Genomic DNA, 6,153 nt, shown 5'->3' with positions numbered 1-6,153 from the left:
AAAAAAAAAAAAAAGAAAGAAAGAAAAGAAAAGACAAAAGAAAAGGGGCATAAGAAGACACAGACACACAGGGAGAATGCCAGGTGAGGGCAGAGACAGAGATCAGAGTGATGCAGCTGCAAACCAAGGAAGGCCAAGGACTGACGGCCACCTCCAGAAGCTAGGAAGAGGCAAGGAAGGTTTCTGCTCAACCTCAGGGGGAGTGCGGTCCTGCTGACACCTTGGTTTCAGACTTCCAGCCTCCAAAACCGAGACAGAATAAATGTCTGCTATTGAAGCCACCCAGTCTGTGATACTTTGTTATGGCAGCCCCAGGAAACTAACACAGACCCCCAATCTCCTCTTCCCTGTTCAGTAGATACGTGCTGTAACACTCACCCTGAAAGTCCTCTCCAAACTCTTAGAACGGAGTTCTCCCCATAAAAAGGTTTATACTTCTATGTTTCTAAAGAGCTTTGCCACCGTTTTAGCAGCTTCTCCTAAAATCTCTTTAGGGACCCGCTTATAACTCATCTTTGGGGTTGGTGCTCCTGGAACCACTGTAAGCAGGAGATCGTCTGTCTGCTGCTTCTGGGAGGTGAAGCTTCTTGGACCAGCTGCAGAGCAAGCAGCACCCTGTAGAAAGGGTGTAGAAGGGGCAGGAGCTGTCACAGATTAAGGACACCATGATGTACTTTGAAGGGCCTGCCGTAGACTTACCACTTCCTCTCCCCTTTTGCCTCCCAGAAAGTGGGTCCATAGAGCCTTCTTTTAGCTCAGATCACAACACAAACTAAATCTACCTTGCTTGGTGCCTGCACCAAGAGGTCAACCCCCTGAGTCACTGGAATGATCACTGGATTGTGAGTCAAGAACCCTGTGATCCATTCCTAATTCTGCCACTCGCCAGCTCTACCGGACTTTCTTCATCTATAAAATGGGTCTATCACCTCCACCGCGCAGGGAGGGTGTGGACCACAGGTCAGACAGGAACGTAGAAGAGCACTGAAAATGAAAAGTGGTGAAATCATTATCACCATCATCTTCCACCAGTTGTCAGCGCCTGGGGGTTGGCGAGAAACCTCACAGAGGACCAGGAAGACTGGATCAAAGTGTCCAGCTGGTAGAAGACGACTCAGCTGTAGGGCCTGATCCTCTGGCATTGGCTGCCCAGGGAGAGAGCAGTTGAGATGCATTCTCCTGGTGGGTAATAAAATGAGTTTACGTAGGGAGGAAGCAGGATGTATAAAGCCCAGGAGCCCGATCTGTTTCTGAGATCAAACAGAGCAGCATTGTGCCGGGGTGTGGAGCTGATGTCAGCGTCTAGAATGCTGGTTGGAATCACCCTGGTTACGCAGCTGGACCGGAATAAGGCAAGTCTGTATCTGAACTCATTAATTTTTACAACCAACTGAACTGTTCTGCCTTTTTTTTTTTTTTTTTTTTTTGCAGGGGAGGGGGTAGGGGGAGGTGGTGCAGGAGGAGAACAAGGGAAGAAAGGCAAAGGGGAGGAACTAGTATGTATGGAGCAGGGGGCTTCCCACCAGCAGACACTATCTCATTATTCCCCAGCAAACGCCAGCTTCGAACCCCCAGCCCCTGGGACAGTCAGGCCTAGCTGCGGCAGCAGGTCCTGCCAGGGGAAGAAGAGAAACGGGCCAGTAAGACATAAGGATAATTAGAGTGGCACAAGCCGCTCCTAGGCGTTCAGGTTATGTCAATGTTTCCATTATATGCCTCACTTTTCAGGGGTTTATAACGGAGCTATAAAAACTCACGCCAGCTGAGAATTTGGCAGACCAGGTCGCAGCAGCAACGGAGGGACTGTTTTTTTAATTCAATTCAGCTGCTTGTAACTTGGAGTGGGGGAGGACGTGGTGCACTTGGATAACTCAAAGGGGCTGGTTTGAAGTTTGGGGCACTATTTTGCCATGCGATCAGCCCTCCTCCTCTTACTGTCATTTCTTTGTGCTGCAGGAAAAAGAACCGCATTATATAAATGCATCCCAAACGCTTCCCAAGCCAAGAATGTACAGATGCTTTCCAAGTGCCAGCCAACTCAGCTTTTCCCCATTCCTAAGAAAGTATACAGGTCAGCCTCTTTCCAGAAAATGTGCAAACCGTCTCACCCAAACCTCCACACCAAAAAATTATCAAGCTTCTGCAGATGAGCTGTTTGGGGCTCAATCTGTCCTATGATGGGAAGATACATAGTAAGAGCTATTCCAGACAAATCCCAGTATTTGGGACGGTCCTTTTGCACTGGTGTAACAGGATTTGACTTTGTCGATCAGTGTTATCCAAATCTCATCCGATGGGCTTGTTGGCCTCTCAGGCACAGAGTGAAGACAGCTCTTTCTGTCTAGTTTAGCCCAGAATCTCTGGTTCAGTCAAAGTTCCTGAATCCTGCAGGATCTTTGACAGTCCAACGCACAGGTCCTTCCACACAGAGCATGGAGGCTTCTTTGATTTTCCTGCCAGAAGGTCCTCTCTCTCTCCTCTGCTCTCCTATCTACGCTCTTCCTACTACACGTATCCTTGGACTGCTGTGTCATATTTCAGTGATTGTTGCATGTCTTATGTCTTTTACTGTATGGTGAGCCCCTTATGACAGGGTCCTGAGCTTATTAGTCTCTACTTTCTCCAATGTGCCAAATTTAGGTGAACTCGGCTCAGGACATGTGGGTGGAATTAATTACTAAATAATTAATGAATGACAATCAGAAGCCAAGTGGCAGACAGCAGAAGTAAAAGTAAATGTTGAACAGACAGGGACTTATCAATTCCTTCTTTCTTAATAGAAAACAGCATATCGAATTAATTTCTTACCTTGCTACTGACAGTAATACTAAAAAAATGATAAAATGGGGGGAGGGAATCAAGATCCCCAACCAGAATATAGTAACACGATGCAAGCCATAACATGTATGTTCACATGCTCATAACTATGGTAACATAACAGTTATAAAAAGCAAATAAAAACATGTATGTACCCCTACACACAACTCTATTAGCAAATACCTATAGGTACAATGAAAGAAGCATATTTTATTGCATGCACTGATTTTCCTCTCCATTATAACTTAGTCCCCAGCCCCTCATGCTTTGAAAGTGCTTTATAAACCATGAATAAGTAACTGTATACATCGAGAGGGATGACATTGCAGCACTGTAGCACATAGAATATCCAATAAAAATTTGCCTAATGAGACTATTCACAATAGCAAAGACTTGGAACCAACCCAAATGTCCATCAATGATAGACTGAATTAAGAAAATCTGGCACATATACACCATGGAATACTATGCAGCCATAAAAAAGTATGAGTTCATGTCCTTTGTAGGGACATGGATGAGGTTGGAAATCATCATTCTCAGCAAACTATTGCAAGGACAGAAAACCAAACACCACATGTTCTCACTTATAGGTGGGAATTGAACAATGAGAACACTTGGACACAGGACAGGGAACATCACACAGGACCTGTCGTGGGGTGGGGAGAAGGGGGAAGGATAGCATTAGGAGAAATACCTAATGTAAATGACGAGTTGATGGGTGCAGCACACCAACATGGCACATATATACATATGTAACAAACCTGCATGTTGTGCACATGTACCCTAGAACATAAAGTATAATAAAAAAAAAATTTGCCTAATGAATGAATGAACAAATGGGTAAACTATTATGGTAATTTAACTGAAATAACACTTCATCAAATGCTAAAGAAAATATTGTTAGTGATGGTAACTAAGTCCCATCATAAATACCCAGCTCTGATCTAAAAGTTAGTAATGATAGGATTTCAGTCTTCCTTAGGGGTTCAGAAGATGGTGACCAAATGTCACAGTCATTGGACATGCATGTTCGTGTGATTGAAGGACTGGTCTTTCCAACAAATTTGCACTGATCTGGACAGTGTAAGGTAGCAGAGCTGGTAGGGTCCAAGTATGATGAAGGGTAGGTGAAAAAAGATGATCAAAGTCAGACGCTGGGATTGGTTTTATAAAGGAGCCTGGGATGAATTGCATTTTCTGGAAGACTTCTAATATTGTGCTATAATTTCTGTTTAATTAGAATGTCAAGGTCTTCAAAAATTAAGGAGTATAACTGAAGCTCATGTCTCTAAGTTAGGACACTGAACTAACTTAACTGCCCACCCTCAGATCAATCAATGGCCAAGAGAACTGAGATTACTATGACGATTTAGGCCCATTATCATTCATCTTCTGGCACTGAGATAGAAAAAAATGCCTAACCCTGAATCAAAGCATCTCTCTGTACTGCCAGAACAACTCAGGACTCTGTTAGCAGGGAAAAGGGGATGGTTGTTAGGAAGCATCCGACAAGGTCTGCCCCAGGGCAAAATAAGAAAAACTAGATGCTCTCAAAATGTGGTTCCCATACCAGCAGCATCTGGGAACTTCTTAAAAATGCAAATTCTTGCCCCCCGCCCCCTCACACCCAGACTCACTGAATCAGAAACTCTAGGGCTGGGGGCACACAAACTGTGTTTTGATAAGCATCCAGGTGCTTCTGATACTTGCTCAGGTTTCAGAACCACTGGGATAAAGTCTAAGAAAATGCTTAGCAATCAAGCCAGACGACTTAGTGACATTATGGAGCATATGCTTCATCAAAGCCCTCTTATGAGAAAGGGAGGGGAGGATGAGGAAGGGAGGGAAAAAGAGAAGCTGACCTTTATTGAATGCCTACCAAAAGGTAGACAATGTTCTTGGTGCCTTCCCCTATCTCCTTGAACCTAATTCTCATAAACCATATTTTTCCAGATGAGAAAGCTGAGTATCAGAAGGGTTAAGTGACTTGGTCTGGTAAATGATACAGCTCAAATTCTAAGTTTGGTCTGATTCCAAGCCACTGCAACTCCAACTGTTATACCTAATAGGGAACAATCCTAGTAAACTTAGATTTGCTCAATTTATAAAACTACAATTTAGAATAAAATGTATTGTTTTGTTAATAAGCATTAGAGCCCTTTGCAGTTTTACTCAGATCTATATCCCACCATCACCTTCACCATAGCCCACAGTCCACACTCACTCTCACACACACATCATGTCACCTGAAGGTCTGCACTCAGTTCCTCTTTCCTGGAATGTTCTTCTTGGTCTATTCTGTCTGTTGAACTTTATTCTTCTATAAACAATGACACAACTAAAATTGGCTCACCCTGACTATTTATAGTATAGTGCGTGAACCAATTTGCCACTCAACAATTGTCTGTGTAATAAATAAAGGCAAGACTGCTTCACTTGAAATCTTCCTCTACCAAGAAGCACCTTCAAGTTTTCCTTTCTAACCCAACGGCATTTTGCTCACATTTCTAATTTCTACATCTGTCCTATGATGGGATGATACATAGGCTCCATCTCCCAACAAATGTGTAAATTCGCAAAGCCAAGGCTAGGTCTTACTCATCTCTCCAACCTCCACAGCAGCCAGCATAGGGTTTCACTTTGAGTAAGTGCTCAAAATTACGTATGTAATTACATATACAGGATTGAACTATATAACATGAAATGTACACCTCCACTTCAAAGAATAGGATTTTTCAAGTAGCTGATGAATTCTACCATTTCAAGTAAACAGAAGCACATTTCATGCTAACACTGTTGATGAAGGAGCAAGCCTTTCCTTTGGATCGTTCCAGTGGATTTTACATTGCCTTGTGCTTAGCTAATCTAATTCTGAGAATACAGTGTCACTGTTGGATGTTGAAATGGAGCCATTTGGGGAAGCTGAATGGAAAACCTCCCAGTAGGAATTATTGAGGCACCTGTTGAATTACCCATAATAAATGATACCGGCCAACTCACAACATAATCTCCTCGCACACCCTGTACCCTGATCATTCTCTCCCTGCTTGAACTTTTTGAATGACTTTCAAGAGTGTTTAGAAGTTAAATATATCCAGTAGCTTCCAAAAAGTATCAAGGGACAACTTTAAAAGTGACATTGAACCACAGATAATGATATTTCTTTATAAAGGTCTTTAAAAGAACACCTTTCTACAATAAATTTTGAGTGTCAGGGGAATGATAGGGTTAGAAGGGGGTAGAGAAAATATGAAAATGGTTAATAAAATCTGGGACTTTCTAGGCAGATAACACAACAGGTTCAAAGAAAGCTTATAAACATAAATATCAAAGAAC

At 42.9% G+C, this 6,153-nt stretch overlaps 1 long non-coding RNA gene across 1 annotated transcript in view; it reads right to left on the bottom strand.

The window, feature by feature from the left end:
• The window catches only part of LOC105540643, a 47,395-nt gene that overhangs the window by 2,015 nt on the left and 39,227 nt on the right, over nt 1–6,153 (bottom strand). Inside the window, exon 2 of the long non-coding RNA XR_001006226.1 lies at nt 379–615. This is a non-coding gene — a long non-coding RNA (uncharacterized LOC105540643). The remainder of the gene's footprint in view (nt 1–378; nt 616–6,153) is intronic.

Source organism: Mandrillus leucophaeus, unplaced genomic scaffold, assembly GCF_000951045.1.
Source record: "Mandrillus leucophaeus isolate KB7577 unplaced genomic scaffold, Mleu.le_1.0 Scaffold224, whole genome shotgun sequence".
Classification (NCBI taxonomy): domain Eukaryota; kingdom Metazoa; phylum Chordata; class Mammalia; order Primates; family Cercopithecidae; genus Mandrillus; species Mandrillus leucophaeus.
Note: the sequence above shows the minus strand (reverse complement) of the source record. Positions and strands in the feature narration are given on the sequence as shown.